General features: G+C 31.9%; 1 long non-coding RNA gene across 1 annotated transcript in view; it reads left to right on the forward strand.

Annotated features, from left to right (window-relative positions):
* The first annotated feature begins 9,521 nt into the window (after window positions 1–9,521).
* The window catches only part of LOC137649569 (uncharacterized), a 153,820-nt gene continuing 148,341 nt past the window's right edge, over window positions 9,522–15,000 (forward strand). Inside the window, exons 1-2 of the long non-coding RNA XR_011045783.1 lie at window positions 9,522–9,635; window positions 9,895–10,081. This is a non-coding gene — a long non-coding RNA (uncharacterized lncRNA). The remainder of the gene's footprint in view (window positions 9,636–9,894; window positions 10,082–15,000) is intronic.

Below are 15,000 nucleotides of genomic sequence, written 5' to 3' on the forward strand. Positions count from 1 at the left end.
TATATATATATATATATATATATATATATATATATATATATATATCACCTCTTCCTACGCATATTGAGGTAAAGGGACTCGATTAGATTTCGCCAGTTGTCTCTATTTTGAGCTTTTAAATCAATACTTCTCCATTCATAATCTCGTACTTTATTCTTCATAATCCTCAGCCATGTAGGCCTGGGTCTTCCAGCTCTTCTATTGCCTTATGGAGCCCAGTTAAATTTTTTGGTGAACTAATCTCTCGTGAGGAGTGCAAAGAGCATGCTCAAACCATCTCCATCTACCCCTCATCATGATCTCATCCACATATGGCTCTCGAGTTGTCTCTTTATAGTTTCATTTCTAATCCTGTCCTTGCCCTTTTACCTAATATTCTTCTGGTGGCTTTGTTCTCAAGTCTACAAAATCTGTTGCATATTGTTTCATTGTCATACCACAACTCGTGTCTATACTGTAACACCGATCTCAGTAAACTGATATATAGTCTGATTTCTATATGATTTTTGGCATATTTGGTTATTATCTGTGATACTTAATGCATGTTTTAGAACAATCGTAACATATACAACTATGAATATATTAACGGACTTAAATGAATAGGACTGGGGTGATGTTTATATAAAACTAGCAACAAAAACATATTCGTCTGTTCATTTTTCTAGATACATTTCACACTTTTGTTCTATACAGTTACTGTCTATGATACTTTATGCTTCTTCCAATATAATCATAACAAAGAAATAATATACAATTAAGCAAGTAGACAATGATATGCAAGGCATACCTTACATAGATGTGACGTACTTGTTTCCTAAAATATGTTTATGAATCCCCGTAAATATATATATAGAAAATGGAGATTATGACGTTCACATCCTCAAAGAAAATAGTTAAATTTTATGGTAAACTTGTGTAAAACTATCTCTTCAATTCTTGAAAGAAAAATAATTTTTTGCTGTTTTAGTGAATTTTTGTATTTAAAGTTATGGGATATTTTGCAGAATTTTATTTTTTTTATATTCTTTGTATCTATTTTTTATGGAATTTGAGTTTTTATGTTCAAAGTTATTAAATGTTACCAGAATTTTAGTGTTTTTTTATACTCAAGATTTTTACCTTTTTTGAATCTTTGTAGGATTAGGTTGACTTTATAAACAGTGCTCTTTATGTTGTATCTTATCATCATTTAGTCAAATAATAAAAAGTATATTTGGGGGGGATTTTATCAAAGTACATGATCATTTTCAGGTATGTAATATTATTTGTGTACCATTGTGCTATTTTGTACTATTCAATCATATTTCGATTTGCCAAAAATTACCAAATATCAGATTATATTATTTAATTAACATATCTTTTAGAATGATAGGAAAGGCCTACTATATATGATGTTATTTTCAAGTCCCACTCTCTAATAGGAAGGAATTATCTCAAATTCATGTAAACAATTGAGTGACGATCTATGTAATGATAAACAAACTATTCTTGACACTTATTTGAAATTTTGTGAATTTCCTGTTTCTTTATGATTAAAGAAAATAGAATTCCAAAGTCTTTACCGGAATTACAGATTTTACTGTGTATTGAAAACTGTGACTTCATCGGAAGTTTCACCTTCACAAATTTTAAGTGATTTTGAAAAAGGTACAATCCTTTACTCTACAGAGGATAGAACGAAGGGGAAATGTAGTCTTCCGTGCGCTTTGGTGCCAGATTTTTTTTTCTTTTTTGGGTCCCAGTGGGCGTTATTATGCAATGTTTATTCTTATGCAAGAATGTTCCTGTTTGCTGGCATCGCTCGCTACACATTCCAGTCTCTTTCACTCTCGGTCTCCTGCTTTATATGTCGTTGTTTGCTTAGCGTTCTTGCTGTGTTCTTTGATGTTATATTTTGGTTTAAAGGTTTAAAGGGCGCTTATAAATGGCAGAGACAAGGAACAGTGATATTGCCTTTTCAAGCAGGACAATACCCTAAAGATTGACCATATATACATATGATCAGCACGTAAGCCCCCTCTCCACCCAAGGAGAGGCCAGGCAATGGCTGCTGATAACTCAGCAGGTAGATCTATAGGCTCACCCAAACATCCCATCCTTAGCTAATAAGGATGGTGATGTTTTAGCGATCAAAGGAACTAACGAGTTTGAGCTGGACTCGAACCCCAGTCTGGCGTTCACCAGTCAGGGACGTTACCACGTAGGCCACTACAGCCCTTCTGTACAGTGATTTTGGAATGATACTTTCTTGATATAGTATGTTAGAAGATTGTCTCTTTTCCTGTAACTGCCTTACTATAAAGATGGCATCCACAGTCCCTCTCCTCATGAATCCACACTCCTGTTTCCCAATCTTGTACAATCTCTCTCAATCTCTCATCTACAGTCAATTCTTTTTCGTGAGGCAGATTTGCATCGACTCGCAGGGGTGCCCTTTTAGCTCGGAAAAGTTTCCTGATCGCTTATTGGTTGGACAAGATCATTCTAACCAATCAGATATCAGGAAACTTTTTCCGAGCTAAAAGGACACCGCTGCGAGTCGGTGCAAATATGTCTCATTAAAAAAAAATTGTGTAACGTACCCTCTCTAAAACGTTCAAACCTTTCTGATATCTTCCACCCTGAAAGGAAGGAAGAAGAAATCACCAGAGCGTAGGAGAACCGAGTTGCGGAATGATCTTCCTAATCGGGTAGTTGTAGCAATAGAACTTCAAAAGTTCAAACTCGCAGCAAATGTTATGTTGAACAGACTTACATAAGTCCTTTTATAGTTTATATATCAATTATCGGTTTTTATGTTGTTAATGTTTTTGAAATATTGTATTTTGATTTTTCATTACTTCTTACACCATTTATTTAATTCCTTATATCCTTACCTCACTGGGCTATATTTCCTTGTTGGAACCCTTGGGCATATAACATCTTGCTTTTCCAACTAGGGTTGTAGCTTAACTAGTTATAATAATAATAATAATAATAATAATAATAATAATAATAATAATAATAATAATAATAATAATAATAATAATAATAATAATAATAATAATATTGGAAATGAGAGATGAATTCTATATAGAATAAACACTAACAGATTTAGGTGGTGATTACAAAGTTAATCCAAAGTTAATTCTCTCGCATAGTGATTTCTAATTGAGGTAAGTCACAGTAATTATCGACTCGCATTGGTGAAACCATTACTTCACCTAAATGGAAAATTAAATTTAGGAATGCCATTAGAATCATTATCACACCTATAAGGAAAATTTAATTAGGAATACCAAAGGTAACGATTCCTTTTTCCAATTCCATTTACCAGCAAGAATTACTTTCATTTCTCCCATTCGTGCAGTTAGTTGTAATTCATAATTATTATTATTATTATTATTATTATTATTATTATTATTATTATTATTATTATTATTATTATTATTATTATAGCTGTTGTTGTTATTTTTATTCTTATTATTACTATTATTATTAAGATACAACCCTAGTTGGAAAAGCATGATTCTAAATCAAGTGCCTCTAACAGGGAAAAATAGCCAAGCGAGGCAAAGAAACACCTACGGGCCAACCAAGGGAAAGGCCCGTGCCAACAACAAGTGTTGGCTTTAATATCCCAACAACAACAACAACAAAAAAGAAACAAAGAAATAATTAAACTTCAAGAGAAGTGATATTGTTTTGTTGTCTTTGCAAATATCATTATTCAGTTACCTGATATTTTGTTTTTAAATCTATTTCAGAGTTTTAACATTCGTATGACCTTTTTTTTTTCTCCATCTGACTCTCTGTCAATGACAGTCAACTAAATCATACATAATTGGTTTTTAATCAAAATGAAACAGAGTAGCATAGCTTCTGTACCATGGTCTTCCACTGTCTTGGGGTAGAGTTCTCTTACTTGAGGGTACACTTAGGCAGAATTTGAATTTAGCTCTTCGTTGATTTACTGATTATAAGATTGAAAATATAACCAATTTTTTCTGGGATATCGTCAGTATTTGGGTTCAATAAACTTTACTCCAGTAAGTAGCATAATAAAATGCACAATAAAAATCCACAGTACTGGACAGTTCCAGCATGAGTCACATTTCCCAGTAAAAACTAATTGTGTCAGTATTCTATGCACCAATTCTGAAATTTTTTCCAAGATATCGTCAGTATTTGGGTTCAATAAACTTTACTCCAGTAAGAAGGATAGTAAAATTTACAATAAAAAATGCACAGTACTGGACAACTCCAGCATAAGTCACATTTCCCAGTAAAAACTGATTGTGCTAGTATTTTATGAACCAATTCTAAATACTGAGATTATACAATTCTGTGCTTTTATTACAAAACTCCACCACCCTCGCCTACACTCTGGAGACAATAAACTTTATTCGAGTGAGAAGGACAATCATTGAAATACGCAAGGGAATTGAACAGTCCTGTATACTTCCAACGAAGGTCGCATTTCCCAATAAAAACTCTTTGTGGCAATATTTTATGCACCAATTTTAAACAGTGAGATTATGCTATTCTCTGTCATGTTTCGCCCCTGTTTGTGTTTGTGTGTGTGCTTGTTTGTTTGTGAACATCTTCTTTGCCACAATTTTAATCGTAGAGTAATGAACCTTGCAGGGATTAACTGTTATGTAAAAAATTGGAAATGATTAAATTTTGGAAGGTCAAGGTCTTGGTTAAACAAAATGTCCGATTCACGTAATCAGCCATAAGTTTGGACACCGTTGTCACAGACTTCAAACTTGGTTCATATCTAAGTGTAAGGAAATCCACGCCAATTACATGTTAAGGTCAAAGATCAGGGTCAGGCAAAAGGTCGATAGTGCTCCTCTGTTTCTGAATAAAGTGGTTATGCTATATTTTGCAACAATTCTAAATATAGAGATTATATTGTAATATTCAAGCTATCTAAAACTAATTATGAAAATATAGAATATAGAGGGCATTAACTGTATGTTTTTCACCACTCAACAAAATTACATCTTTCTTGTGTTTCCTAAGAGTAAATAAATATCCCATAATACCGTGCCATTAAACAGTAGATAGCTGGGTGATCGATACCAAGTAATAACTGGAGAAAGGTAAATGCAGTTTTCATGTTATTCTGAAAACTATCTGCAGGACAGTTTGGCCATCATCAGGTCAGTGTCTATTCATATATATCTATATATATACTTATATATATAATCAAATATAAATATATATACATATATATATATAAATATATATATATATATATATATATATATATATATATATATATATATACGTACATACATATATATATATATATATATATATATATATATACATACATACATATACACACACACATATATATATATATATATATATATATATATATATATATATTGTATATCAAATATATACTACATGGATATATTTGTAGGTGAAATGATGTTCTAATGATGATGAACTGTTGTTCTAGGTACAATGACACAATCTATATTTTTCTTCTTTCTCTTTCTTCAGATTTCTATTTCTACGAAATAACTGGAGAGCTTCTCCTAAAAAATCAATCGAAAATGATAAGCTACAAAAAATTTTACAGATGTGGTCTATGTGGTAACGTCCCTGACTGGAGAATGCTAGGTTGGGGTTCGAGTCCCTCTCAAACTCGTTTGTTTTTTTGGTCGCTACAACCTCATCAATGCCTGGCTCTCCTTGGACGCTGATCATATGTATATATAATCAATCTCTAGACTCTAGTGTTTAGAGCATTGTCCTGCTTGATAGGGCAATGTCACTGTCCCTTACCTCTGCCATTCATGAGCTGCCTTTAAAGCCTTCAAATATGCGACAATCTAATGAGCTTGAGGAATCAGTTGAGCAATATCGAAAGACACTGTTAGGTAAAAGCATCCCACTGGAAACGAGAGACCTATTAGCGAATGTAATTCCTGCTTCTATTTTTCGGCACACCTGCCCCATGGCGCCACTTTCCGCACAGGCTTTTGAAGCTGCTTCCCAGGTAAAGCCAATTACAAGTACAATAACAACACACACGGAATCTAAAAATAGCGACACCCATTTCAATGACGTCATTGATACTCGCGAGCGTAGATCTCATGCAGGCAAACACGGGGAGCCATTTTTACGCCTTTTTTTACGCATTTACTGCATGTCGTAGCTTTCAACAGTCGGGTTTTTTATGCTTTTTGCAAATGCGAGAGCTTTAGCCCAGCTATTCAGACGGGTTGTGCCGTAACGCTGCTGTAACGGAATACGTCGTAATGGCACTCGTTATGCGGGGCATGACACATGTGATGGATGTAACGGATGAATACATTCGCCGTGTAAAGGGGGGAGGGGGGAGGAAGGAATGTGTCCTACGTTGGTGTGTTTGAAAAGGATAACGTTTTATTCAAAATGAAGTCTATTAAAGTAAATGTTGGAGAGAATGGTTTGCGATTTTTTATATGAAAGGGTCTTTAAAGGAGAACTTATTCCACGAATGATATTTTGCATTGTGACAAAGGTAGAAATTCTCATAACTATATACAAATATATACCCACACATACACATACACACACACACACATATATATATACATATATATATATATATATATATATATATATATATATATATATATATATATATATGTGTGTGTGTGTGTGTGTGTGTGTGTGTGTGTTGGTGTGTGCGTGTGTGCCATAAATCTTTTTCCCCTTAAAGAGAATAACTACTGAAAATTTCATCAATCTATTATATCAGCGAGACATTAAAGGTGATACTACTGTACTATCCCTAGGACCTTTTACTTAAACCTCGGCAAAAAGCTAATGTCCATTCATAACTGTGTGGATTCATGAACAGTACCTTGGATCGAACGCAGTCCCAAAGAATTGCAACCCAAGCAATGAATGTCTCTGCCACGAAGTCAATGTACCAGGCAGACTTTAATAGGGGCTACTAGTAGGAGCTAGTTTAAATCTATTCTATCAAACCTGAACTGAAACTCAACCAGTGTCTCCAAAATGGGAATTTCTGACGCCTCTGAATAAGCTAGTAGGTTAGCCAGGGCACCAGCCGCCCATTGAGATACTACCGCTAGAGAGCTTTGGGGTCCTTTGACTGGCCAGACAGTACTACATTGGGTCCTTCTCTCTGGGTACGGTTCTTTCCATTTGCCTGCCCATACACCGAATAGTCTGGCCTATTCTTTACAGATTTTCTCTGTCCTCATACACCTGACAACACTACCAAAAATTCTTCTTCACTCAAGGGGTTTGCTACTGTACTGCAATTGTTCAGTGGCTATTTTCCTCTTGGTAAGGGTAAAAGAGACTCTTCAGCTATGGTAAGCAGCTCTTCTAGGAGAAAGACACTCCAAAATCAAACCATTGTTCTCTAGTCTTACATAGTGCCATAGCCTCTGTACCATGGTCTTCCACTGTCTTGGGTTAGAGTTCTCTTGCTTGAGGGTACACTCGGGCTCGTTATTCTATCTAATTTCTCTTTCTCTTGTTTTGTTAAAGTTTTTATAGTTTATATTGGAAATATTTATTTTAATGTTGTTACTGTTCTTAATATTTTATTTTTCCTTGTTTCCTTTACTCACTGGGCTATTTTCCCTGTTGGGCCCCCTGGGCTTATAGCATCTTGCTTTCCCAACTAGGGTTGTAGCTGAGCAATTAATAATAATAATAATAATAATAATAATAATAATAATAATAATAATAATAATAATTTATTCAAGTAGGCCTCGCGCTAAAAAACTATTTATGTAGGCCTGGAGTTATACATTTATTCAAGTAGGCCTTGAGCTACAAATTTATTTTTAAAAAAAATAACAACATTAAAACAGAAAATTCCAAATACAAACTTTAAAAAGACATATATCAGCCTGTTCAACATCGTGTTTGACAAAAAGCATATTCCTCTACATAGTTTTCCTTTATTGTATGTAGGTATTTATTCGATGTGATATGGCATCAAGGTCTTTTAAATATATTTAAAAGACCCTGCTTGGCATAAGAGAGAATTAACCAAGACTAGACGACGAGGAAAATTCCAAACTGCTTCCACGAAGGCTGAACATTTGCTTAAACTAGAAATTCTATGAACTATCCAGTGAATTCACGTATGAAACGGAAGCCAAACAAAAGTTCCATAACATTTGATATATTTCGTTAGGATAACTCATTCAGTCGTGTTCCAGGCGTGACTATTATTTTTTATCAAAACAAAACCAGAAATACATAGGAGGAAATACCGTTGACAAAAATATGTAGCACATGACATATATTTTTTTTTCAGTAAAAGGATAATACTGATTTATATATCAATATTATATAACAAAATCCTCTATAGATTACTAACTACCTTTCTTATGACGAGCTTGGATGAATATGATGAAATTTAATGGAACCACATACGAAATGAAGACTAAGAACAGAGAATATCAGGAATATGACTGGATAGAAAATTTACGGAGACTATCAGGATTAGATATCATTATTGGAGATATATAAATATATATATATATATATATATATATATATATATATATATATATATATATATATATATATATATATATATATATACATGATATATATATATATATATATATATATATATATATATATATATATATATATATCTATACATATATATATATACTGTATATACAAGTATGTATATAAATATACATACATATATATATATATATATATATATATATATATATATATATATATATATATATATATATGTATATATATAAACATACATATATGTATATATATACACACGCGCACACATATATATATATATATATATATATATATATATATATATATATATATATATATATATATATATATATATATATATATAAGGCATAAGCAGATATGAAAAAAGAATTAATTTCTCGGCATGAGCAGGTATCAGATGAAGCTATTTATACATTGGTCAACATACAAATCTGCCAACAACTCAGTAATTGCTCCATCGACCGGCTCTTTAATTACCCAATAAATTGTGTAATTATGAAATTACTTAATCATATTTGAAGGTCAGAATGATCTGTACATGATATTATGAAAAAATGAAAGGTATTTCGGGAGTTAAGATTTCTATGGATTAGAATGCAAAAAAATATGATTCACTGAACTACTCTTCAAAATATAAATTTCGAGATCATGAAGGTTATCAAAAGAAAAAACTCAATCGATTTATATATATATATATATATATATATATATATATATATATATATATATATATATATATATATATATATATATATATATATATATATATATATATATATGTAATAAATATACGCCTCGTTTCCACATATTATGTAATCGAGCCAGATCGCTGAACTACAGGTAAAGCATAGTAGTATAGTAGTTTTAAAAAGTATAACGATGATTTTGTAATAATAGTTTTTATTCTCCTCTACCCTAAAGTTGTCTTTTAACAAATAGACCAAACGGGTAATAGTTAAAGTATTATAGGTTTTTCCTTTGTCTGTCTTGAGAGTCCTTGGCTTAGCATAGCGAAGTTTCCTCTGGCTGCCTTGCTGTTATCCCTAACAGTTGGGTGTTTGGTGGTATTCGGTAAACAAGTGTTTTCAACGTTCGTTTGGTTGGTAAGTAAAGAACCGTGTTAATTTTACCTTCACTTTTGATATCTTTGGTGTTTATTGGTGGTCTGCTGATATTTGCAAGTTATTTCTGTACACACTTTAAATGTTTTTTAAACTTTCCAGGTGTCAACATACCGGTTTGTTTCTCTGCTTATTGAATATTTCGAATTCCAAGAGTTTAACGTACCGGTTTTTAAGTTAGTTCTCTTTAAGCAATATTTTTCATATAACAATGTTTTGACCTTCCAATTTGTACTTTCAGGAAAGAAAATTCTGGGACCCTTTGTTTATCTGTGCGTCTCAAGCTGTTCATGGGGAGAAGAATCTTTCTTCATTAAGAGCTGTTGTTACCTGTATTAACCTTGCCTACAGAACCACAAGGTAAATCCACTGATATTTTGGTGACAACGCTGGAATCTGGTGAAGTATTTTTCAGTCTGAACTAAAAGGTGAGCATTACTTGATACTTTCTTTTAATTCAATCCCAAGCAAGCCAGTCCTCCCCGGTTGGGGGCGGCGCCCCCAATTGTGGGAGGACGTTCCCTATAGCGCACGGTAGACCTAAAAATAAGGTCTACCGTGCGCTATAGGGAGGCTTGCTTTTACCTTAGTTTTAAGTTCGAGGTGAGTGTTCAACTTTTTTGCACTTTATTTAGGGTCTCCAGTTTACTTGAAGCCTGGTCATCACAAATTGAATATTTTAAACATAGTTTATTTTGACTGATTTTTATATTTAACTATATTAATTCCATACTTATTGTTGTTGATAATCTTATTAAGTATATGAATGTATGCTATGCTGTACCGAATTAGTTTTTTACTTACTATTTATTTAATGTTACAGGCTTAACTTCAATCATGTATGTAGGGATACCCAACTTTAACAAGAAACCTTTCTGATGCTTGATATTTTTCAGATTGGATGGCGTGACTTCAGATTAAACTCATTCAAGGACTAAATTCGATGAAATTTTAACTTCAATATCTACATCTGACGGATTTGGTTTGATTGAAGACGGTTAATGGAAATCCTATCCTAAAATTTTCTATTGGTTGAAAACTTGCCGGGAATCTGTCAAAATCTTCTACGAATACGTCAAGGTGATTACTGGGAATCCTGCTGAATTTGCTTATCAACGGCCATTTGGAATTTTTACTAGAATGTTTTCACAGAAAATTTTTCTAAATTATAACTGTTGAAATTACTAGAAATAGGTTACTGGTAAGTTATGTCAAGGAAGCGGTTTTTTTTTTTATTTTACAATAATTTTAATTTAACTGCGTAGAACTTTTTTTTTTCTTATTGGTGGAGGGGGAATTGTGACTTATAAGAAACTGGTAAATTTACTATTGTAGAAAATTTCGAATTTCATTGGTTTGTCAAGTCTTACATTGGAAAATGACTGATTTATTATGCATTCTCCAGCAGATTGAATTTAAGTTCATATTCCTCACTGGGCTATTTTTCCCTGTTGGAGCCCCTGGGCTTATAGCATCTTGCTTTTCCAACTAGGGTTGTAGCTTGGATAGTAATAATAATAATAATAATAATAATAATAATAATAATAATAATAATCTCTTCGAATAATTGTATGTATTGACTACTTCATGGTTGTTTGCTTGCTATTCAAGCAATTTATGAAAAATATATTTGTCTAAAATTGTATGGTATATTTATTTTTGGTTCAAAGTTTTGAAATAAATTTAATTCAGTCTTTACACAACTAAAACTATTTGAAAAAGTGACCCGGCTTTGTAATAAGAGAAAGGACATGGTGAAATCTCTAAAACGTATGAGTTAGAATATATGCAAATGGAATCTTAAGCAATTTCATTGAAACTTTGCTTGTAAGACTTAACATGAAAAACATTTAGTTTAGTTAGCCAATTCACTGATTGAATAATAAATTGTTTGGCGTATCTTGGGAAGCAGAGGTTACTGAAACTTCAAGTTTTACTTGTTCTATCTCGACTTTAGTTTACGAGCTGGTTAACTTACTGTAAGAAATCTGCATCAAACGGAAGTGTCTTGGTGCGACAGTAGTAATTACTTTAACTCAGCAATGGAAGTGTCCTGTATTGAACAAAAATCCTTACTGATTTACTTTAAATGAATTACTATCAGTGTTGGGAAAAACATACATTGAGAATGTTGAGATATTGGGTAGTCAAAAGACTTTTAGAGCTCAAAAATGCTTACAGGAAGGATATCTGTCGAGGTTGTTAGTTTCGGGACTGTCTGTCATCAAAACTAGCTCTTACAGGAACAATTGAAGAACCTTGTTAAGACTGCAGTTTTAAACTAGTTACAGGTATCTTCGCTTTAATAAGTTTATACGTATCTCTTTTAGTTAGCTATGTTGTCGTAGGTAATGTGAAAATTTCTTGGTCTTGGGAGTATTAGGATTTTAAAACCAACTTTTTAAAGGTGGTTCATTTTTTCCCTAGAAGCTTGGGAAATAAAAGACAGAGTGGTAACAATACACTTGATTCTGAACTTTGGCTGTACTGAAACTTTTAAGTAAAATAACATAGTGGCTCAAAGCACAATGTCTCATGGTTATCTTGCCAATGTATTAAGTTGTTACTTGAACAAACTAGCAAAGTAGCCATTGCTGCCGAGATAATATATGGGTTTATTTACGGTAATATATTTGTTGGAAATTTCATTTTTAAGGACCATACCGATAATGTGGGGAACTTAATCGATAAAAAATTTGAAAAACTCTTAAGGGATTCAATGCGTAAGGGAAATCTTAATTTTTATGACCTGATCCTCTACTAAATTTTCAGTTAATAACTTCTACATAAATAGCAATAAAAAAATGTTAGTAGATATTTCAAGTAATTTAACTTATCAGCCTGATCTAACCAAACATTTTGACAACTTTAAAAATGAAAAGCAGGAAAAATCTAAAGGAATAACATTAACTAGAAAAAACTTGACCTGATATCCATTATGTTAAGAATGACTTGGATGTTTATGCAGTTTCATAAAGGTATTTTGACCGTTTTTATTTATGGAGAATTGAAAGTAAAGATAGCATGATATACTGCATAGATTTCTCAGTGCCATATCTCCTATTGTCTTCCGCTGTCTTGGGGCTAGATGTCCTGTTTGAGGGTACACTGCTACAATATTCCATCTTATTTCACTTCTCTTTTATCAAGTTTTTATAGTTTACATATGATAGGTCTATTTTAATGTTGTTACTGTTCTTGGAATATTTCGGTTGTTCATAACTTCTCTTGTTTGTTTTTTAACTATTTCCTTTCCTCACTGGGTTATTTTTTTCTGTTGGAACCCTTGGGCTTAGACCATCCAGCTTTTCCAAAAAGGGCTGTAACTCAGATGATGATGATCATGATGACAATAAGGATAATGAAAGGAAATGATTGGATGAGGAAAATAATCCATCCTATAGATAGAAATAGAAATAGCAGCCTACCATCTATGATTTACAATACATAGATCACTAACAATCTCTTTCATAAATAAATTTTCATTGTGAAAAAGACATCTTGAAACTAAGTGGAAGTAGTCAAGCGTTGTTTATTAAATATTTTCATTGTTGTTATATGTTGCAACTATAGTTCCTTATCCATTTGCAAAATGCTACATTAGGCAATTCCTAACCAACAAGGGAAAATTACGCTTCAGTTACTGAATACCTCTGTAAATTTAGAAGCAAAAAGAAAAAATCTCAAACTATGTTTTTGCTTCGAAGTACACTTGATCACAAACATATACACATATGCATTACATAACGTATATATATATATATATATATATATATATATATATATATATATATATATATATATATATATATATATATATATATGTATATGTGAATATATATATATTATATATATATTTATATATTATATATATATATATATATATATATATATATATATATATATATATATATATATATATATATATATATATATATATGCATAGAAAGAGAGAGAGAGCGGAGGGCGTTTTAGCCAGTGATTTTAGCCTTCTGGAAGCGTTGTAAACGGAAGAGGCTGGATTAGCAAAGATCGGTGTATATATAATGTGTATATATATAAGTGTATATGTGTATGGGTTTTTTTGGGAATATATATGATGTGTATGTGGTAGTATGTATATATATATATATATATATATATATATATATATATATATATATATATATATATATATATATATATATAATGTGTGTATATCTTAAGTATGAGAGTAAGAATTCGAAATATCTTCTATTATCGATTTTGGAGAAGAAATTTTTATTGTGTTAGATGGCAGAAATATAAAGAAGATATTGTTGATAAGTATTTAGTTTAATTTTGATGTAGACGAGAATATACTTATGGATATAGGTTTGAAAGGAAATTAAAAGGTAGAAATGTGTGGTTTTCAAGTGAGTATCTTAGGTATGTGGATATGGCAATTAATATATTTTTAATTACTTCTTAGTCAAAGTAGATGAAAGGGAAAGTTGACGAATAAGCGTAATTAAGAGAAGTTGGAAGTATATTTGATCATTATTTGTTTGAGGGTAAAGTTAAGATAATTATAAAATCAAGTTGGTGACGATATATGTGGCGTTCAAACAAATAAAATAACGTGATGATAGTTTGTATGTGACTTTTAACATAATCAAAACTACGTGATGATAGTTTATATAGGCCTTTTAACATGACCGAAATAAATGAGTATGATAAAAAATGAAGTAGAATTAGCATGCAAAATTAATTAAGTGAAAAACAGGGCAGTGTTAATGAAGCAGAGGTGAATGAGGAGAATGAAAAAAAAGAATTAGAAATTTAAAAGGGAGGTTAGTGGATATAGGAGGGAAGAAAAACGGAATAAAGAAAGGATGTAGACGAATGGGGAGATCAAGAGATTTAGTAAGAATAAAAGGGAGAATGTTTGTAGTGGAAATGCATAACAGGATAAGGGATTATCACCAATTTTATGAGGTGAAAGTAATAGATAAAAATTGCAAGTAATAAAGATAAACGGAGCATATGAAAAAAAGGTTTTGTGGGGAAGTAATTACTGAGAAAAAGGTTAATGACCCAATGAATTTCGGGAGAATAGATGCAAAAACAGAAAAATTAGCGATGGCAAATATAGTTGTGGGTTGATGGGGAGAATAATTTGAAGATTTATTGAAGGAAAAGGAAAGACGAGAGACAGGAATGAAAGATGTAAGAATGAAAAGGAAGAGCTTCAGAAAGACATACAAAGACTCTTTTAAAGGAGAAAGAAACATTCATATTCTGATGAGATGACGAATGACATACAGCAGTACAAAGGCGAAAGGGTGACTAGAATACAGAAGGTAGATATAAACACAAATCCAACTTA

Source organism: Palaemon carinicauda, chromosome 11 (genome assembly GCF_036898095.1).
Source record: "Palaemon carinicauda isolate YSFRI2023 chromosome 11, ASM3689809v2, whole genome shotgun sequence".
Lineage (NCBI taxonomy): Eukaryota > Metazoa > Arthropoda > Malacostraca > Decapoda > Palaemonidae > Palaemon > Palaemon carinicauda.